Below are 22,767 nucleotides of genomic sequence, written 5' to 3'. Positions count from 1 at the left end.
ATAAAGGTGGAACCAGTGGACGCCCCGAAAGGGTTGTCCCAAACCCATGGGACAGTTGAAGAGGCGGCTGGGAAGCCGGGGGTTGGCATCATCGAGGGGATCGATGAAGTGTTGACCGGTTCAGTGGTCGCCATGGTGGAGGAAATGGCGGCGGCGGTGGTGGTAGCAGCGGTGTTGGATTCAGTCGACATCTCCATCAAAGGTGTTTTATGTTTCGAAAGTTTTTAGGTTCAGTTTAGTGTCCAAATTCCTTCAAAAGCAAGTTATATCTCGTCTTGCGATTGTTGGTTTCTGAGGATTAAAAGAGATACAACCGGGCGTAATACAACCCAAAAGAAATAATACAAAAGGAGAAACTGAACATAAAAATTACAACGGAAAATAGAAACAACTAAACCGTGAATTAGCCGAGTCGAGGAGGCCTCTTCCCGCAAGACGAGATACGCCCCATTAGTGCTCTCGGTTTGGCGTGTCGTCCCCAAAGGTAAAACGGCTACGTCTCTGGTGAAGTAGCACCGCAATCAACAGAGTTCCGGCGAACTGGATGGAGGAGAGGGGCAGAGTTTTCGCCAGAAAAATAATGCAGAGAGAGGGAGAGAGCTTATGAATGCAGATAATGCTTGTTTGTGTGTAGTAATGCAGTGGTATGGCTAGCCTATTTATAGGCCAAGCCACCATGCAGGGTCAACCAAGCCATTGAAGGCTCATCATGGCAGATTCGTAACCGTCGTCGGTTACAGGCGTGTGGCAGGAGTGTGCCTTCCGCGTGTGGAGCGTGTGGATTTCTTATGTGGCAGCAGTCACCGTGACTGTGCCTCGCTTGACGATGTGTCAAGCCACTTAGACTGCTGACTCGGCGGTGGTCTAAAAAGATTAGTTTGGTCCAAGCACCAAGCCCAAAGACCAATTGCCAAGATCCAAGTCTAAGATCAAGAGCAAGATTGGGATCGGGATAGGGCCCGCGGCCCGCTCCCGTGAGCGCGAGCATGAGCACGGGCTCGGGCGGGACAGGCGACGGCGCGCGCGTGTGGGCTCTTTCACCCATTTTGATCCACTATAATTATTAAGTAACATAAAGTCACTTAATTTAAACACATTAAAATATGTGTTAATCCTCCAATGTGGGATAATTAACACTAGTTAATTATTCCCTAAGCTCCAACTCCAAGCTTTAATTAAAAGCTAATTATGCCCAACTTTAATCCACTACTTCTCACTCACCGGAAATCGGATTTGAGAAAGTGAATATACTACATTTATCTACGTAAAATATAGATCGACGCTATGTCATTTAATTTCACAAAATTAAATGTCTCGTCACATTTATTATTTGGTCAAAATCCATTGACCGGGCATATTTAATCCATGATTTTTACAAAAGGTTGCTACTTGCTTCCTGGTGACGTGTTGAATGTGAGATTAAAATCTTTCCATGTTGGGATACTACAATTCAAAAGCGTGACTCTCCTAGCAAGAGAAATAACAACTAATGATTGCAAATTGGATGGAATGGATACTACTGGTTACTGCTGAAGCTAGGTGGAATTTTTTGGAAAAATGTAATGAAAATAAAAAAGAGGAAACCGAAACATTTAGAATTTCATCGAGGTGAGAAGATGAAAGGCCAGTGACCAACCCTAAGCAACCACACCCGGAGAAGAAGGCTGACTGTAGCCGAAGAGAAAACATCAACAGTCAAGATAAGAAGAAGTTCACGGTTTGTCCGGCCGATGGGGAGAGGAAGAATGCGACCGAACAACTCATTTCCAAATCTATGGTGGTCGTGAAGGCCAAAGAAGACCAATTTGATATCGCCGAAATGGCCTGAGAGAAGGTCGTCATTTCCTGCAGCAGGGCTTCGAGAAAAGGAGACAAAGAAGTTGATAAATTACACGGCCTAGGGGGAGTGAAGGCCACAACCGACGAACGACTATCAGACCAAAGGAAAGGATGACGAGTTATCCGGGTGAGAGGGCGAGATATTGAGCAACCGGATGACATATGGCCAACCGTATGACTTGTCTTCAAAATAGAACCACTAGTGGAGAGAATACCACTGTAAAAGAGCTGAATCCCAAACACAACCGCATGATAATCGATCACTGCTGCAAAGGTAGCCATGCCGGAGATGGACAGAAGATGGCCGACTCCATCGAGAGAGGAGAAACTACTGCTGGGGGCAGCCTAGAAAAGTTACTTTAAAATGAATGAATCGTTTGGCCAAGGGGGAGGTATCGGCCACTTGCCAAACAATTCACTCTCCGAATCAAGGAGAGAAATTCCAAGGACGAAGGCGGAGAAGCCAACGTCAGGCGAGAAAGCAATCCTGGATCCATGGTGGCCAAGCTGAAGACTAAGGGCTGGCCGAAGTTTACACACACCTATGAGTCGGAGATAACGAAAGGTAATCGACAAAGCCTCTGAAGAAGAAGGCTAAAGAGGCCGTTGAGAAAGCCACCAAAGTGGGGGACGCACTATGGCCGTGAAGCTTCGGCTGATGAAGAATCAGAAACCGGAGTGAAGGAGTGACGGGAGAAGTCTCACCGTCGGGAAATGAGCAGACTTCGGATGGACGACCAGAAGGGTTGTCAGAGAAGAATGACATACGGAGTAAAGGCTCCATGGTGTTTGGCGATTACTTGTCGAAGGTGGCATAGCTTGATAGTCTGTCACCGAGAAGAGAATCGAAAGATAAAGGAGGCATTCTGATACGTTTTCTACTTTTTTGAAGATTCCAAAAGGAGGAAGCAAATCTAGGTCTAGTGTCCTTAGGCTCAAGAAAGAAAAGAAATGGGCTATGAATGGCCACACAAAATTAAGCTTTGTTGCTGCAAATTAAATTCAAAGATGAATTAGCTCCTCGACAAGAGTCAAAACTGTCTGATTTGGCTCCTGGATACGAGCTAAAACTGTCTAAGAAGGCTCCTGGATATGAGCTAAAACTATCTAAGATTGCTCCTAGATACGAGCAAAAAACTGTCTAAGATTGGCTCCTGGATACGAGCAAAAACTATCTAAGATGGCTCCTGGATACGAGCTAAAACTGTCTAAGAAGGCTCCTAGATACGAGCAAAAACTATCTAAGATTGGCTCCTTGACACGAGTAAAAACTGTCTAGATTGGCTCCTAGATACGAGTTAAAACTGTCTAGGTGGCTCTCGGATATGAGCAAAAACTGTCTACGTTGGCCTTGACACGAGCAAGAACTGTCATAAAAAATTGAAGAGCTCCTTGATAAGAGTCTAAACTTTCAATGAAGAAAAATAAAGCAACTCCTCAAACTTGAAAATTGAAGATTGTTCAATTTAAGTATCGAAAGTTTCGATACTCAACTTGAAGGAGAGTGTTGGAATGAAGAAATCTACTAAGAGAATCAAGGAACCAAGAAAGTCAACTCAAGAAGCTTTGAAGATATTCTTCGCAAATTGATTATTGGAGATCCACTATTCAATTTGAGGGGGAGTGTTAGAAAAAGAAAAAGAAAAAGATATTAACTTGTAGATCAAGAAATGTATAAGCTTGTAGGATAAGAAATGTATTAGCTTGGAGGCTAAGAAATACATTAGCTTGGTGCCCAAGAATACTTGTAGCACAAGTTTTGTAATGCCCTATATAAGGGTGTAATATTATTGGAGAAAATGACCAAGCCATTTATTAAAATGTAGTCTTCAAAGTTTTTCGATGTTCTTTAATTTGAGTATTTACATTTCTGCATATCAATTCTATTATTCAACACAGACAATGAATTGGCTTATTTGGAGAGCATTCACTTATTTGTGGAGATACTGGACCATTTTTTCAGCAACGTGTGTGAGCTAGTCTCGTATTTAATTTCCACAAGGTATGCTGCTCATTTGGCAATGTCTTTTACTGATGAACTGTTTGCTCATTAAGAATGTGCAGTGAAAATTTTGGTGCTTCATTACCTACAATTGAGCGGTTTAATCTTCATTTAACTTTTATCAATTGGGATTGTATTTTATAGTATGCTTTGTTAATTCAAGGGTACATATTGTTTTGTATCTATTCTTGATTGTTAGCAATATTTTGAAGTATTTGTTTTGCAGCTTATTACCTCCTGAGCTGGAAATCTTCCATTGGACCTATCCAAGCTTAGTTTCACACATGGACTCTATCTTGGGCCTTAAATTATGTGTGCCCCAGCTTCCAACACAGATTGATTTCTAATTCTTTTGGTATTTGGATTTCTAACCAGTTGGTGTGTGTAAGTAACTAGCAAACCTGTCTTTGGATACCTACTATTTGTAGGTTATTACTTGAGAGTAATTGTATGATCTGAGAATTTTCGCACTTCAAAACATGGATGGATGTATTAATTTAGTTCATTTGATGGTGCTTTGTGCATTTTTTTCAGAGCATTACTCAGAATATCATTTTTACTTATTCATAGTATTTCATTGGCCGCACACCTGATGAATATTCGTTATGCTGTACAGGTATATCTCATACTAGATGAGTTCATACTTGCTGGGGAACTCCAAGAAACAAGCAAGAAGGTTTGCTACAAATAAGGTCGCATCTTCGACGCATTATATTTAAAATATGAAGTATATATGCATGGAATATTTTCCCATTGGTAACAGGTAAACATAATTTTATTAGTTGGTCTATATATATATATATATATATATAGGGTCATGATCTATGGCAAACACCTCTTAACCATATAACTAGAGAACAAATAATAGCCACAAGATCAAAAAAATCAAGGGCTAGTATTAATTTTTGAATTTAATGAGATATTAGTTCCCTCAATCACAAATTTACTCCACAATAATAAGGCGGGGGTATAATGGTCATTGCACATCCAAAATTAGATTACATCATTGGCATTAGAAAAAAAAACCGCTTTCTTCTCTTCTCCTCATCTTCCTTCTTCTGCAAAATAGTTCTCAGCTCTCCTACCGCCGATTCGTCCGATTGAAGAGGAATTCAATTGGAAATTATCAATATTTTCGCGATTCAGGAGAAGCTGTACCAGGAGATCGTCGGCGTGGCGGAGGGCGACGTGGTGGAGGAGGAGGATCTGCAGAAGCTGCCGTATCTGAAGGCAGTGGTGCTGGAGGCGCTGCGGCGGCATCCAACGGGGCACTTTGTGTTGGCGCACAAGGTGAAGGAGGAGGTGGATCTGGACGGTTACCGAATCCCTAAGGACGCGTACGTGAATTTCATGGTGGCGGACATGAATTGGAGTTCAGGCCGGAGAGGTTCGTGGAGGCGTGCACGGGGAAGGGTTTGACGTGACCGGAGAGTTTTCCCGGGATTTTCAGTGGCGTTGTTGCATTTGGAGTACTTGGTTGCATGAGGTGGATCTCACTGAGAAGCACGACTTTACTATCGTATTAATCATCACATGAAACGATTGGAGCAATTCAGTCATAAACAGGGATTATTGATGTAAATACCACTGAATAGATTTTATAATAATTAATAATCATCAAAGGAAATCAGACACATCACACTTGTTCAGAAAAAACTTCACTCTTGTTCAGAAAACACTTCACTCTTGTTCACAAAACACTTCACTCTTGTTCAGAAAACGCATCATTCTTGTTTACAAAAGGCATCACTCTTGTTCAGAAAAGACTACACTCTTGTTCAGGAAAAACTTCACTATTCTTCAGAAAACACATCACTCTTGTTCACAAAAACACATCACTCTTGTTCACAAAAACACTTCACTCTTGTTCAGAAAACACATCACTATTATTCTGATTTCAGTTCACTCTTGTTCACAAAAACACATCACTCTTGTTCACAAAAACACATCACTCTTGTTCACAAAAACACTTCACTCTTGTTCAGAAAACACATCACTATTATTCTGATTTCAGTTCACTCTTGTTCACAAAAACACATCACTCTTGTTCACAAAAACACATCACTCTTGTTCACAAAAACACTTCACTCTTGTTCAGAAAACACTTCACTCTTATTCTGATTTCAGTTCACTCTTGTTCACAAAAACACATCACTCTTGTTCACAAAAACACATCACTCTTGTTCACAAAAACACTTCACTCTTTTTCAGAAAACACTTCACTCTTGTTCAGAAAACACTTCACTCTTGTTCAGAAAACACATCACTATTATTCTGATTTCAGTTCACTCTTGTTCACAATACACATCACTCTTGTTCACAAAATACTTCACTCTTATTCACAAAACACTTCACTCTTATTTTCTGAACAAGAGTGATGTGTTTTGTAAACAAGAGTGAAGTAAAATCGTAATAAGAGTGATGTGTTTTGCAAACAAGAGTGAAGTAAAATCGTAACAAAAGTGATGTGTTTTGTAAACAAGAGTGAAATAAGATCATGCTTAGAGTGATGTGTTTTATAAACAAGAGTGAAGTAAAATCATAATAAGAGTGATGTGTTTTATAAACAAGAGTGAAGTAAAGAGCAGTATTGATATGTTGAGCAACAAATGATGAACTCACTGTGACATTTCATCAAACACATACTATGCTCATATTAATATACATCTATTCTTCTTTATCTTCCAATGAATCTAACAAAAAGATTTATAGAAAAAAAAACAATAACAAAATTCACTTATATTTACAAAGTCTTATTCTCTAATTGATTCTCATTTCCTCAACTTCAGTGGCAGCAACACACTGCTACCTCGGAAGCTAATTCATCAAAAATGACACCCTTTCCTCCTCGTCACCGCCGCTATCCTCCTCTCTTCCACCATCAACACTACCCCCGCCTTCAACATCACCATCCTCCTCGAGCGGTTCCCCGGGTTTGAGCAATTCAACCAGCTGCTCTCCAGCACCCATCTCGCCAAGCAAGTGAACAGCCGCCGCACCATCACGGTCCTCGGCCTCCCCAATGACCGCATCGGAACCCGATTTGTAATCAGAATTGAATTCAGAATTGAATTCAATCGCGAATTCAATCGCGAATGAATGAATGAATCGCGAATTCAATCAGATTTGGAAGGGAAGAATCGCAGAATTTGGAAGGAAAGAAAGGATCGCAGATTTGGAATGAATGTGAATATGTGATCGCGTAAGATCGCATGTTTAAATTCATATTGTAATTTCCTAAAATACCCTCAGCATATTTTCTATGATTAAAATAAATAATATTTATTCTATTAAAATGTGTGGCTGAGATTTGTTCTCTAGTTATACACTTAAGATTAGTTATATATTGATCACTATCCTATATATATATATATATATATATATATATATATATATATATATATATATATATATATATATTCGGTTTGCAAAATTGTATCTCAAGATTAAATATATAGTGTGTTTGGCTCATGGGATTCATTCCCACAACTCAATATGGATAATCAAGGATAATTAGTCATAGCCAACCCCCTATGACTAAAATATTCTCACAATCTGGGAAACCGAACATCACCTAGTAGTATTAGTAGACAAATTATTAAAACTAATAGAAAACACTTTATTAATTAATGGACAAATTGCAAAAAGAATAAGTTTGGTTAAATTATGATTAACCCCACAATTTTAAAAAATGACCAATTATATCATAACTTTGACCATTTATTCAAGTGTCTCATGATGAAAAATTTCATCATGCTGAATTTTTGAATTTATCAATGTAACACAATGATACGAGTATAATCTCTGCAACTCAGCCGGAGCCAACACCAACGCCGCCAGCGGAGTCAGAAGCAGCAGAGCCGGAGCAATTAGAGTTTGACGCTAGCAGCTCAGTCGGAGTAGAAGTAGAAGGAAAGGCGAAGAGCACAAAGCCGAAGAGAGCGTCGAAGAAGCCGGATAAGTATGGAGACTACATCTCCTACTGGCCAACTTATTTGTTAGTTTAAGTTTATTTAATTATTGAATGTTATTTTGTTTTGGGCCGAACTTATTTTACCTTTTGGGTCGAGCAAAATTATAAGCTTCTTTTCAGGTTTTCTTTATTGTTTTTTTCCTGAATCGTAGGTCGAATCAACCCTAGGGTCCTGATAAGGCTAATTTCATGCATAGGTCTAGGGTTTTAATTTATGAAATTTCTGGGTCTAACACACGTTTTAAGCCAGGTGTGTGAAGATTTTCGCCAGGTCCAGCAAAGGAGGGAGACAGTTGCGTGGACCTAGGAAGAAGGCGAAAGAGTGGACATTATGCGGAAAATTGCTCGCCGGAGGAAGCCTCGGAGTTGAAGGGTAGAATAGAGATTTCTACGAAGACTCTTGAAGGTTATGTCCGCGTCTATAAAAGGGAGAAGCATGCACGCTGGAGGGATCTTCTCGGTTGGAGACCTCGAGAACAGCTTCTAGCTTAGTTCACTTTTCACACACTTTGGGTTCTATCGTGGGGAGATTCAGGGCGTACTTGGGGTTCACCTCTAGTTTTCATACATTTCGATCTGGTCGTAACACCGTCCTTCTTTAGGGCGAAGAAACAATTTATTTTCCGTTTTCGTTTCTGCTGAATTCGCCGAGCTTCGCTGTTCGAAGCTCGGACCTCTTTGTTTTCTGGATATTTCTCTGTTTTTATGCAAGTTTCGTTTTAGCTTATGCCGATTGTGTTGATCTTTCTTTGTTGATTATGTTTACTTGAATTCTGAGTTGGATTGTTGGAGTTGGTTGTTTTCGAGGTTGTTTTCTGGATTATTGCAGGTTCGTGGTTGGATCTGGGAGAATGGAGTTTGTTTGTGGATGAATCGGGTTTTTAACTTGCTGATGTTGCAAGGCTGTCTGTGATTGTTGGGATTTGGAGTTGATCTGAGCAGATCTGTGAGAATCGGAGTTATGGAGTTGATTTTGCTGGGTGTTGAGTTCGGATGGCTTGGATCCGGATTGGATTAAGCATTCGACGTGAATCTGAGCCGTGTCGATTTAATTTTATGCCTAGCCTACGTGTTTTCATTTCATTTCGCCTAGTTTATGTAGATCTGACGTACGTCCGATTCGTAGTAAGTTTTCGGCGTCCCCGATTTCTATATTCTGTTCGAATCTAGGAGTATGCTCTGTTTTCTTCATTTACGCGTCTGAGTTGGTTAGGAGATTGCATGAGTTTGTTAGTTGCAGCTTTTTCTGTACTTACCTTATTTGAATGTCATGGTCCCCATTTTTTTAATTCTCTCTGCCTAGTCATATTTAGTCAGTCATTTACACGGTCTAGTGAGTAATTGTTTCTTTCGGCGTCGATGTCTGATTTTATATGTGTTTTGTGTCCTAGGTCTAGCATTTAATTTCCGTGCCTAGGTCTAGTGGTAGTTTAAACCTCAACCCTTTTGCGTGGCAGCAGCCGCTTGTTTCCAGAGTCTCTAAGCACTACTTCAGGACTCCATCTTCGTGGGATCGACCCCACTTCCCTATACTAATCCATAGTATTCGGGTTGAGGGATTTAATTTTTGAAGGGGAGTCGAGTGTGTCCAACGACAAAAACACTCTGTGTTCCTTGAGTTCCTGGACCTAGTGATCCAGCGGATTTGAGAAGCGCGGTGTCTTGACCAAGCACTTGCATAGTTTTCCCTGTAAGCACACGAAGACACGATCCGACTTGTCCCACTTCAAATGGCGCCGTTGCCGGGGATGGAGGGCGTGCTTAGTGTTAGTGTTCAGAGTCTGTGGTGTAAATAATTTTTACTTGTTTTCTTTCTCTTTTGTTAGTAGTTTATGAGCAGAGGCTCAGGATCTACCTACCGGAGCAACTCGTCTGGGAGGAAACACGGCCAGTTTAATCGGCGGGTTAAGGACACAGCCTCTACTGTGACCACCAGATCAGGGTTCACCACAGGAGATCCGTTTCCGAGTGAATTCACTAGCGACGAATCTTGGACGTCGTCAGGGCGTGAAGATCCAGAGTCCCCACCCGAATCAGAAACAGAGTCAGAAAAAGGGGAAGCAGAGGATGTAGCCATAGCGCAGGTAGTAGATCCAGATCCAGAGATCGGCTCTCTCACTGCCCACTTAGATGGAGATCCAGCACAAGCCATAGTGATGAATCCACGCCAGAGAACTATTGAGATCAAGACAAACGTGCTCGGCATCTTGCCGACGTTCTCTGGGCTTAGAAATGAGTGTCCGTATGAGTTCTTAAATGAATTCAGTAAGTTGTGTGGTATTCAGAAGAGGCCGAATGATGCAACAGAGGAGGATTATCGCCTACGTGCGATTCCGTTTACCTTGAAGGGGGAAGCTAACACGTGGTTATTAAGGTTGCCCCCGGATTCTATCCGCATATGGAGGGATTTCAAATTGGAGTTCCTAGATTATTTCTTCCCATCCAACAAGACGAATGCACTGAAGAAAGAAATATTAGAGTGTAAGCAGGATTACGACGAATCCTTGAGTCAGTATTGGTCGAGGTTTAAGGGATTGTTGGATGCATGCCCGAACCACCGAATGATAGAGGCAGAGACCTACTCTCTGTTTTACGAAGGAGCGACTCCTGAGTCAAAGGACTTAATGAATTCCTCGAGTGGGGGGAATTTCACAAGAAAGAAGGGAAGTGAAGCAAGGGAAATCCTGGGAAAGTTGATCGACGCTAAGAAGGCGTACGATAACCCTAGGAATGCAGTAAGAAGAGGGTCGGTGCATGCCGTAAGAGAGCGAGAAGATGATAAAGTGGAGGCAAGGATTGATAGGCTCGAGAAGGCCCTTTTGAACGCGATTGAGAAGACGAATCCACTGACTTCACAAGGGAAGGAGAAATCTCCTGGTCCAGGAGATAGTCAAATTCAGCAATATTACGGGACCCAGGAAGGAGATTATCAGGCCCAGGTCAGTGCAATGGGTAGTTGGAATCCCGATGGGAGCTGGAATCCAGGAAGACAGAGAGATGCACCTTGGAGGAATCACCCGAATTTCGGATGGACTGACAATGAGCAGAATCAGCTAGCACCACAACAAAGTCAGCAGTTTGCACCTCAGCCCGAAAGGCAAGGTAACTGGTCAGGAAGGAATCAAGAGGGACAGGGCAGCTGGATCAATCGGAACCAAGGAGACCACTCAAGCCGGGGGAACAGAAATCAGAATAATCAAGGGAACTCTTATGTGCCACCGCACCAAAGGAATTTTCAGAACAATTACCAGGGCAAAGGAAACAATACAACAACTCTTCAGACGGTCAAGGGAATGCTCGTCAGAATCAAGCAAGTGGACCGACTCTGAGTATAGGGCCAGGGCCAGTCAACCACGAAAGTCACCAAAGAGTATCGATGATATGGTGCACGACCTCGTCAGTTCTCAGCAACATATGCAAAGCAACCTGCAATCGAACGATGACGTAGTGCACAAGCTTCAAGATGCTCAACAGGAGCAAAAGGCAGCCATGGATATGCTGGCTAAACAATTGTCCCAGATAGCCACTTCTTTGAGTGATATGAGGGGAAATGAGGGAAAGATTCCCGCCTCCGTAAGGCCACCAGATAGGGCGAATATAAGTCAGGTTACCTTGAGATCCGGGAAGGCATATGATGGGCCAGTGGTAAGAACGAAGGAAGCGATAAGCCCCAAGGAAGGTAAGGAAGATGATACAATTCCTAGATCTAGGGACTCGGAAGGAGAACGTTCCTTGGTCAAGGATGACCTTAAGATAGGAGATTTGGAGAAACCCTTGCCTAAGTCAACTGAACCATTCTTCCTCGATCCAGAGCCAGTGTTTGAGAACGAGGCAGTAAGGGAGGAGACTGGAGAATTCTCAGCCGAAGGCTCTCCAGGAGCAGGAAAACGACTGAAGCCTTTCCCAAGCCGGGGGAAAGCCAAGAAGAAGAAGGAAGAGCCGGTGGATTTCATGGACATTTTTGGGAAACTAGAAATTAATCTACCATTCCTGCAGGCCTTGAAATTGCCGGTGTTTAGCAAGTTCATCAAGGAATTTATAGCTGGAAAGGCTAGACCCAGTGGGAAAATTTTGATAGGCGAGAATGTCTCGGCAGTGATTCAGAAGCGGGGGATGCCTTCGAAATGCAAAGATCCAGGTATGTTTACCTTACCCATCTCTATTCATGATGTGAAGATCGAGCATACTATGTGTGATTTAGGTACGTCGATAAATGTGTTACCACTGTCTATATACAAGAAGTTAGTAGGGGTAGGCATGGTGGACACGAATGTTGTGATCCAATTGGCAGACAGGTCATGCATTTGTCCTGAAGGAGTGCTTGAGAATGTGATAGTGAAGGTACATGATTTCTTGTACCCAGCTGATTTCCATGTGATTAGGATGAGTGATAATGAGGCTGTAGAGTCTGGCGGAGTACTTCTAGGGAGATCTTTCCTGCGTACCGCTAAAACTATCATTGATGTTTTCGACGGTACTATCTGCCTTGATTACAATGGGGAGAAATATACATTCAGCATAGATGAGGCAATGAAAAGACCTCTTGACGTTGAAAATTTGCATGCTATAGATGTTATTAACCCCTTGGTCCAGGAATATCTTGAGACAGAGTTAATGCAGGAACAGATCGAGAATTCTGAGATGAGTCATGCCATTGATAGAGAAGTAGCCAGTTGGTGTCAAGCGATGAACACAAGTGAGTTATCGGATGAGTAACTAGCGGAAGCAATTTTGGAAGTTTGTTCAAGTCCGGAGCTAGCTAGGTCAAGGAAGACACCTTATGTGGCGAGCATGGACAGTTCTACTGAGTCTAAGAAGGGAATGACAACAGAACAAAACCCCTTGCCCCAGGAAAAAGATGTCCCCAAGAAAGAATTGAAAACACTTCCACCTGGGCTCAAGTATGCGTATCTGGAGGAGAACGAAAACTTCCCGGTGATTATTAACAACAGCTTGACCGAGGGACAAGAAGAGGAACTGCTGAATGTAATCAGGAGAAATAAGAAAGCCATTGGGTGGACGCTCTCTGACTTGGTTGGAATCAGTCCAGATATGTGCATGCATCACATTCGTTTAGAAGAAGGAGCAAAGGCCTGTAGGGATCCGCAACGCAAGTTGAATCCGAACATGAGGGAAGAAGTGCTGAAGGAAGTATTGAAGCTGCTATCCCTAGGAATCATATATTCCATACCAGACAGTGAATGAGTTAGTCCCGTACATATGGTACCCAAGAAGTCAGGTATACAGGTAGTTAAGAACGATAAAAATGAATTGGTCCCCACTCGACTTGTTACTGGGTGGAGGATGTGTATTGACTACCGGAAGCTGAACGAGGCTACTAAGAAGGATCACTTCCCGTTACCTTTCATTGACCAGATGTTGGAGAGGCTGGCGGGCAAGCAATATTTCTGTTTCCTAGACGGATATAGTGGGTATTTTCAAATCTATGTGAATCCCGAGGATCAAGAGAAGACAACTTTCACGTGTCCCTTTGGAACGTATGCTTATAGGAGGATGCCGTTTGGTCTCTGCAATGCGCCAGGGACTTTTCAGCGGTGTATGATGAGTATTTTCTCGGATCTCCTAGAGGATTGCATTGAGATTTTTATGGATGACTTCACGGTGTATGGGAATTCATTTGACTCGTGTTTGGCAAGTTTGGATATAGTGCTGAGGAGGTGCCAGGAAAAGCATTTGGTTTTGAATTTTGAGAAATGCCACTTTATGGTCCCTGAAGGAATTGTCTTAGGGCATGTGGTATCGGAAAAAGGCATACAGGTAGATCAAGCAAAAATCGATGTCATCTCAAAACTGCCTTACCCGACGAATCAGAAAGAGGTGAGAGGATTCCTAGGGCATGCAGGATTTTATAGGAGGTTTATAAAGGATTTCGCGAGGATTGATCAACCACTCACTCACTTATTGCATAACGATGTGGAGTTTGTGTTCGATGAGGAGTGCAAAAAGGCTTTTCAGTTGTTGAAAGATAGACTAATATCTGCCCCCATTATTAGAGTGCCCGAATGGAATCTACCCTTTGAAATTATGTGTGACACAAGCGACTATGCCGTGGGAGCGGTGTTAGGTCAAAGAATTGATGGAAAAAGCTATGTGATCTTTTATGCATCCAAAACACTGAATCAAGCTCAGAAGAATTATGACACCACCGAAAAAGAAATGCTGGCGGTGGTATACTCATTTGAGAAGTTTCGCCCGTACTTGCTGGGGTCGAAGGTGATCATTTTCACGGACCACGCAGCTATTAAGTACTTGCTGGCGAAGAAGGAGTGTAAACCAAGACTAATCCGTTGGGTATTACTTTTACAAGAATTTGATTGGGAAGTTAAGGACAAGAAAGGAACTGAGAACAAGGTGGCTGACCACCTAAGTCGTATTTTTCAAGGGGAGACCGAGGAAGCAATTCCAGATGCATTCCCAGAGGAACATTTGTACTATCTGGAAGAATTTCCTAGACCCATCAATTTGGAAAAGCTCATGGCATTAATAGGTCCAGGGGATGCCGAGAAAGGGAAATGTCAGACAAATGCTGAGCCATGGTTCGCGGACCTGGCAAATTACTTAGTCACTGGAGAGGTGCCCAGTTCCCAAGTAATCTCCCGGGCCCAGAAGATGAAATTGAAGAGCGAGGCCAAGTACTATTTCTGGGATGATCCGTATTTGTAGCGAATGGGAGCTGACCAAGTAATCCGGAGGTGTATCCCGGAGTGGGAACAGAGGGATGTGCTGAATCATTGTCATGCCCTAGCGTGTGGAGGTCACTTTGGACCTAGGAAGACCGCAAGGAAGGTGTTGGACAGTGGGTTTTACTGGCCTACGTTGAATAAGGATGCTTTTAAATTTTGTCAGAACTGTGTGAGGTGTCAACAGACCGGGGGAATCTCCAGGAGGGACGAAATGCCACAAGTTCCCATAATTGTATGTGAGATCTTCGATGTCTGGGGGATGTACTTCATGGGTCCATTTCCGTCTTCATACGGGAACACCTACATACTTGTGGCAGTGGATTATGTTTCGAAGTGGATAGAGGCAAAAGCAACCACATCGTGTGAAGCTAAAGAGGTAGCAAAGTTCCTTAGAGCTAACATTTTCAACAGGTACGGAGTGCCCAGAGCTATAATATCTGACAATGGGACACATTTCCGCAACCGGACTATTGAAGCTCTAATGAGAAAGTACGGAGTTCACCATCGCCTTCCACACCATACCATCCTCAGTCCAACGGCCAAGCAGAAATATCAAACAGAGAAATCAAAGCGATCCTGGAAAAGACGGTGAATCCGTCGAGGAAAGACTGGAGCAAGAGAATTGATGATGCATTATGGGCATACAGAACAGCATATAAAATGCTCATTGGAATGTCTCCTTACAGGTTAGTATTCGGCAAGATGTGTCACCTACCGGTGGAAATTGAGCACAGGGCGTACTGGGCGGTCAAAGAGATTAATATGAATCCTCGAGCTTGTGAGGGAGAGAGAGAACTGCAGCTCCAGGAGTTGGAATAATTGCGACTTGAGTCTTACGAGTCAGCAATGTGGTACAAGGAAAAGACCAAGTTGTGGCATGATAAAAATCTCCGGACCAAGTAACTACAAGTTGGGCAGAAGGTTCTCCTGTTCTAGTCCCGACTCAAGTTAATGCCCGGTAAGTTAAAATTCAAATGGATTGGGCCGTACACTGTTGTGAGTTTGCGTGCAATTGGAGCAGTAGAGATCCAGGGAAGTTTTCAAACTCTACTCCTTTTCTTGTCAATGGTCATAGGGTAAAGGTATTCAGGGATAACTCGGAGATGCGTGTAGTGGACGAAATGTCATTACGCGCACTCCCTGAATTCGCCTAATCAGTTTGGGAAGTGAGTGTTCTTAAAAGCTTTCCTAGGTCCAGTATTCAAGGAAGTTTTACCATACCCTGACCCAGGAAATCTTGAGAACACTTGAACATAAATTGTAAATATTTAATCGTATTCTTTAAATCAAGAAAAACCCAAACAAACTCAGAAAAAAAATAATAATAATCTTCCAAAAATATTTTCGAAATACCAGACTCCTTAGGAATGTTTTTGATACTGTTATATCCTAGAAACGGGGAGTCTGGCGTTTCAGTTTTTTTATTTAATGTTTTTCCTAAGTATGGTTTCGCAGAAGGAATTTGCTAGGGCAAGGAGTTGAGAAGTAAAATTTTGGAGGGAGTTGGCACCGGTTCGAATTTCAAAGGACACTTTTATGGGGAGGCGTACAGTCTCTAGCGTCATGCCTGCAACCGCCTGCAAACTGTCCTCTCCCATACCTATCGGCTAATAACCGTGTTCTCCTTTTATTTTTCCTTACTCACACTCTCTCTACATCCAAAATTCCCCAAATTTCTCTCTAGGTTTTCTTTCTCTATCCCTAATCAAAGAAATTTATGTCCAAGTTTTTGTCAAAACTTTTACAGAATTATTCATGGATAACAAGCAAAGTACCGGAAACACTTCAGGATCCGCCGATTCAAGTGCGGCGGCGTTTATGGCGGATATACTACAAAAATTTGGGGGGCCGGACAAGGCAATGGAGGCGTTTTCCATGTTCGCGGCGGTAATGGGGAAATCTATACCAGCCGTCTCGACATCTGCCGTATCTCAACCGGAAACTTCAGGGGTTTCAACACCCAAACCGGTGGCTGCCGCAGAACCCACCCCCGATGTACTAGAAGAAGCCGTCATTGTTCAAGAACCAACCGCCGCAGAAACTCACGAAGAAGAAGCAGATCTGACTGCGGGGTTGGAGTTGTTGGCCGTAAGTGAACCCAGGTTAAGTTCTGTCACTGAGGAGGTAAATCCTGTTATTGCCACTGTGATATTTGCTGAGAAGGAAACCCTGAATGCATCTGTGGGTATAGATCTTTATGCGGCTGTAGGAGTTACAGAGGGGGAAACCCATGTTTTGGAAGAATTTGCTATGGGGGAAACCCTTGTTGTTGATAGTAATGTTTCAGAAGTGGTTGGGGGCGCCGAAGCCCAAATTGGTGAGAAAGATATCAGAGAAGGGGAAACCCCTGAGAAGTCTGAGGGGACAGAAACCCCTGTTTACATTTCGGGGGCAACCCCATTGTTGAACAAGGAGGGAGAGGCCCTCGATGCTGAGAATGCTCAAGAACCCGTCGATATCGGGTTGAATTTGCTCGTAGACCTGACGGGGGACACCAATTCGCCAGTAAATCCGAGGGAAGAGCGAAGACAGGCTCGTCGGAATCTGCTTGATGAGATATATGAAACCGTTCCGCAGACAGAAGAAGGATTGCTGAGTCTAGAGACTGCGGCTCCTGAGCAGGTAAACTCTCCTAGACCTTCGAGAGGAAGAGGAAGGGGAAGCAGATTGCTCCTTCCTCGACCAAGAAATCAAAAGGGAAGTCCGCTGACCACTCTCCCTCTCCACCTGCTAAAGTACCGTCCAATGCCGAGTCGAAAAACCCTAATGAGTCCAGTGACTCCGAGGAAGAACAAGAAGTGGAGCTCAATTTTGAGCCGAAAGAAATCTGGATCACTAAGGAACTGCTGAACGCGATGGGAAAGTTTGAGGACCCAAAATGTACAGCAATATATGCGGAGAAGAGTGCCGTGGGGAAATATGCCAAATCTGGGAAGATGTACGATTCGGCCGAGCTTAAGGGGATCTCAAGCAATGACGATTTTCGGGGGTATATAGGGGCAATCGGCTATGACTGGTTGCTAAAGCATAGCACCATTGAGGTTCCGATAGACGTGGCGCGGAAATTTTTCTCAACTTTCTGGTTTAAATCCACCACCGACTTGGATGCCGATTCCATCAACTTCAGGCTCTTCAATGAAGAGCATGTGATGAGCATCAGGGAGTGGACTCTACGGATGGGTCTGCTGACGCGTACAGAAGATGACGAGGGATTATGGAATGAGAGAATGGTCGGCCCACCAAAGCTCACACCAGGTTTCAAAGCGCAGAGCGCATGGGAGTTCTTGACTCACCCGAAGGTGGGTCAATTTAAAACTAGTTGCTCGAAGGCTCACCATATCGAAGACAGGGTTCTGAGGTTCGCCCAAACCTTCATTAGCTACAATCTGATGGGCACAGCCAACACCGCCTTGACAACCGCCGACTTATACTTTACCTGGTGCATGGCCACGGGTGTACGTGTCCACTTGGGTTACTGGTTAGCTCAAGCCTGCCACCAAGTAACTGCCAACCCCTCCCGGCATCTATACACATGCCACCTTCTGGGGGCTTATTTGCAGCGCAATGTGATCATGAAGATCCACAAGGCTTGCCGGGAAGTGAAGATGTGTCTACCCCCCGAGGTTTTCAATATGGAGTACTTCTTCAACAAGGGGCTGCTAATCATGCAAAAGAGGGATGTCTGTTTTTACGAAGTTGGTAAGTCGGAGGCCCAGATCAAACAGGAACAAGAGGTGGCGGGAGTGAAGGACGTTGCTGACGTGGGTGAAGCCAGGAAACCAGTCGTGGAAGTGGACGCAATGAGGAAGGAAGTCAGCTGGATGAGATCCGAGAATCAAAAGGTGATGGAAGGGATAGTGGCCCTGCGGGGTAAAGGGAAGGACAGTGGTGAAACTGAGAGAGTAAGGAAGGAAGTTGCCGGAGTACGAACGGAAATGGAAGGAATGAGAACGGAGGTTCGGAAGGTCATGGAGGAAATGGTAGCCCTTAAGGGGCGAGTTTCTGATCTGGTGGTAATGTCGTCCCGATGTACTGAGAAGATGACGGAGGGTGTCACGTTAATGATGACAATGATGAAGTGGTTGCGCGAGAAATTCCCGGACGCACCAATGTTACTTCCTGGACCTAGTGGCGGACCCAAGGCGCCAAGTCCAGAAGATCTATCTATCCGGAAGCAGCCACAAGTCACCAAGCCGCTAATCACCCAGTCCTCTACTAGACCCATGACCTTGAAGAAGACCGTACCCGGACAGATAGAAGAGAGGAAAGAGAAGCCGGAGTCACCGGCAAGAAAGAAAGCTAAGCTGACCCAACAGGCCGTGCCGCCCAAGTCTGGCTCCCGAGGGGGTCAGACACCGAATTAATCCTCCCAACCCAAGTAACTTTTACTTTTTTTCTTTCATTGCTTTCTGTTTTTGCTTTCTGTTTTAATTTTCTGTGCCAGCATGCTTGTTCTGTACATATGCGTTACTACTTCCCACACTTAACCCAATTCCTGGTCTAAGTGTGAGAAGGGGTTGAACTGTTTTGCATGTTTGGTTTTAGTTGTTGTGCTTTTTCCCACTTAGCCCGGTGTACGGTCTAAGTGTGAGAAGTTTGTTTGTTTTGGCATGTTGTTTGTCTGTTTTGTGTTCTGTTTTATGTGTTTGTGCTTCCCTATTTCCCCCCTCCACTAGGATAGCTTGGGGACAAGCTTTAGTGGAGTGGGAGGGGGAGGGAATAGGTGCAGAATGTGAATGTGAGTCTTATAGTTTTTTTTTTTAGTTTTGTCTTTGTGTTACGTGCTGCATGAGCTAGTGGATACAATAAGGCAGAAAAATTCCCTTAGTAAGAGCGATTGAAGATAGGATACACGTCAACTTTGATGCCCTTTTTCCTTAATAAACTTAAAACGGTTTGGATGAAGTGAGGACGATAGAGGATACCTTAGATAACCTAGCTGTGCAACCCTACTATAAAGTGAGTTATAAGCCTAAACACTTTGAGCTAACTTGTAACAAATGGGCAACCACTTGATGCTTAGGGAGTAGACTGGACGAAGTCCAGAACTGGTGGTATAAGCTGGACGAAGTCCAGGGGAGGAGAAAAATAAAAAAAAAGAGTAAAACAAAGGAGGTTTAAGCTGGACGAAGTCCAGGGGGAAAATAAAAAGAGGAAAAAAGAATCTTAATTATCTAAGGGCAGGAAGTAAAAATTACCTGACCCAGGAAATATTTGCCTGACCCAGGAAAAAAGAGGAGATGATAAAAAGGAGAGACTCTCATAACCCAACGCATCAGTGGTGTAACTTTAACTCTGGAGCGTTTTTGATCCTAACATCCCTGGTGAGGAATGAGTGATCGAGCGAACCTAACCGCTAGGGAATTCATAGGTTTCTTGACAAACTGACGAACCGTTTGGGTTGACGAAGGAAGAAGGAGGATTTGGAGACTATAGACGATCCGAGAGAACTTAAGCTTGTGGTGACAGTCGCCTAAAAGTTGAAACTAGTGCATGTTTATGTGTTGTGTTTTGTGTTCTTTGTGTGTTATTTTCTTTTCTGAGTCTGTAAGTTTTCTAGGTCTAGGTTTTGTTTTTTTGTTAGATCTTGTTTGTAGAGTCGTTCTTGGGAACCGTGCATTGAAATTCGCCTTATTTCATTTTCTTGTCTTTCATACTTGAGGACAAGCATGGTTTAAGTGTGAGCAGTTTGATAAGGCTAATTTCATGCATAGGTCTAGGGTTTTAATTCGTGAAATTTCTGGGTCTAACACACGTTTTAAGCCAGGTGTGTGAAGATTTTCGCCAGGTCCAGCAAAGGAGGGAGACAGTTGCGTGGACCTAGGATGAAGGCGAAAGAGTGGACATTATGCGGAAAATCGCTCGTCGGAGGAAGCCTCGGAGTTGAAGGGTAGAATAGAGATTCTACGAAGACTCTAGAAGGTTATGTCCGCGTCTATACAAGGGAGAAGCATGCACGCTGGAGGGATCTTCTCGGTTGGAGACCTCGAGAACAGGCTTGTAGCTTAGTTCACTTTTTCACACACTTTGGGTTCTATCGTGGGGAGATTCAGGGCGTACTTGGGGTTCACCTCTAGTTTTCATACATTTCGATCTGGTCGTAACACCGTCCTTCTTTAGGGCGAAGAAACAATTTATTTTCCATTTTCGTTTCTGTTGAATTCGCCGAGCATCGCTGTTCGAAGCTCAGACCTCTTTGTTTTCTGGATATTTCTCTGTTTTTATGCAAGTTTCGTTTTAGCTTATGCCGATTGTGTTGATCTTTCTTTGTTGATTATGTTTACTTGAATTCTGAGTTGGATTGTTGGAGTTGGTTGTTTTCGAGGTTGTTTTCTGGATTATTGCAGGTTCGTGGTTAGATCTGGGAGAATGGAGTTTGTTTGTGGATGAATCGGGTTTTTAACTTGCTGATGTTGCAAGGCTGTCTGTGATTGTTGGGATTTGGAGTTGATCTGAGCAGATCTGTGAGGATCGGAGTTATGGAGTTGATTTTGCTGGGTGTTGAGTTCGGATGGCTTGGATCCGGAGTGGATTAAGCATTCGACGTGAATCTGAGCCGTGTCGATTTAATTTTAGGCCTAGCCTACGTGTTTTCATTTCATTTCGCCTAGTTTATGTAGATCTGACGTACGTCCGATTCGTAGTGTAACACCCGTACTTTTTAAAGTACTAATTTAATGTATATCACGAAATAATTAATAAAATTATTTCGAATTATGATGCTTCTCGATAAATGTGCTCTCGGAGAATTATGGTTATTGTGGTTAATGTGAAAAGAAGCGTGCATGTTTATATTTAATTGTGAACGTTGGAGACACGTTTAAGGTCTCGTTGAAAGATCGATGATGAAATTGCTATTCTTGAGCAAACGAAGGAATGTAGTGGGAAGGAATATATGTTTTTATGGATAACGACGCGCGTAAATCGAGGAATGGTTGAAGGAATATTATATTTGGAATAACACCAAATATAAGTTATGCCGGTAAACGTACATCAATTTTGGTTGTGAAGAACGAGATAACAAAATAAATAAAGACCCGTGAATTTTAATTAACGAGGGAAAATGCGGAAAAAATAAACTATGAATTTATTTTGGACTTTTCAAAATAAATTTGAAGTCCAATTGAAAATAAGATAATTTGGATTTTAATTACTCTTTAAAATCCATCAAGTAGTAGTTTTTTTTTTTCTTGGGCTTGCAACTTATTTATTTCTTTAGCCCAATGGAAATTAAATCATGGAAGCCCAAATGGATTTTAATTTTAGTGGATCAAGCCCAAGTCTTTTTCCTTTTCTTTTCCTTTTTCTTTCTTTTTCTTCTTCTTTCCTCCTCATGGCCGACGGCCCTATTCTTCATGGGAGACTCTCCAAGTTCTCACCCTTCCATCTCCCACCATCCCAAGAGTCACCACCACTCCTTCATTTCCCTCCTCACTAACTCCTCTCATCATTCACACTTCAAGAAAAAAAAAAGAGAGAGAGAGAAGGGCCGAGAGAAGTCGACGGGAAGGAGAGGGGAGAAGAAGGAGTTGGTTTCATTTTTTTTCAACCACATCAAGTTTAAGCTCTTGAGGTATACCATTTCTTCCATCCTCAAAGCATGAATTGTTTACTAACTTTGCATGCATATAGCCTTGATTTTATTTTCATAACCAAGCTATGAATAATCCGTAAGAATCAACCAAACGATCGCCGCGCGTAACCGAAACTAAGAAAGAACGTAACTTTATAAACATAACGTATGTTGCGGGATGTTTCGGAGTCGTTTCGGAAGAGGAGAAGCCGCCGCCGGCGACGGGCAGCGGCGGACAGCCGTTTGACGTCTTCCCGACGGCAGGCATCTCAAGTTGCGACGGGAGGCAGCAGCGGCAGTGGCGCGACGGCGAGACAGCAGCTCCCGGAGTGGCGAGGCAGCAGCTCCAGCCGCACGGCAGCGGCGACATGGACTCTCCTCCGCGGCAGCAGCTCCCGCCGGCGAGCAGCGAAGACAGCAGCCTCCTTGGCGGCTCCAGCTGCGGCGGCAGGCGGCTCCAGCCGCGACGGTGGCGAGCCGGAGGGAGAATGACGGCGACGGCAGCTCCACGGCTGTTGTGTGATTGCCGAGAGAGAGAAAGAAGGAAGAGAGAGAGAGTATGTTGGAGAGGGAGATGAGTTTGGGCCAACATTTTATTAAGTTTGGGCCATATATTCTTTTAATTGTTGGGCCTTTTACTAATTAATTGGAACTTTAATTAAATTGATGTTGGGCT

General features: G+C 43.3%; 1 long non-coding RNA gene across 1 annotated transcript; it reads left to right on the top strand.

The window, feature by feature from the left end:
- The first annotated feature begins 3,672 nt into the window (after positions 1–3,672).
- LOC121768140 lies at positions 3,673–5,167 on the top strand. Its single transcript, XR_006043291.1, has 4 exons — positions 3,673–3,841; positions 4,068–4,225; positions 4,458–4,604; positions 4,911–5,167. It is a non-coding gene; the product is annotated as an uncharacterized LOC121768140 (long non-coding RNA).
- The last annotated feature ends 17,600 nt before the right edge of the window (positions 5,168–22,767 follow it).

This window comes from Salvia splendens, chromosome 15, assembly GCF_004379255.2.
Source record: "Salvia splendens isolate huo1 chromosome 15, SspV2, whole genome shotgun sequence".
Taxonomy (NCBI): domain Eukaryota; kingdom Viridiplantae; phylum Streptophyta; class Magnoliopsida; order Lamiales; family Lamiaceae; genus Salvia; species Salvia splendens.
Note: the sequence above shows the minus strand (reverse complement) of the source record. Positions and strands in the feature narration are given on the sequence as shown.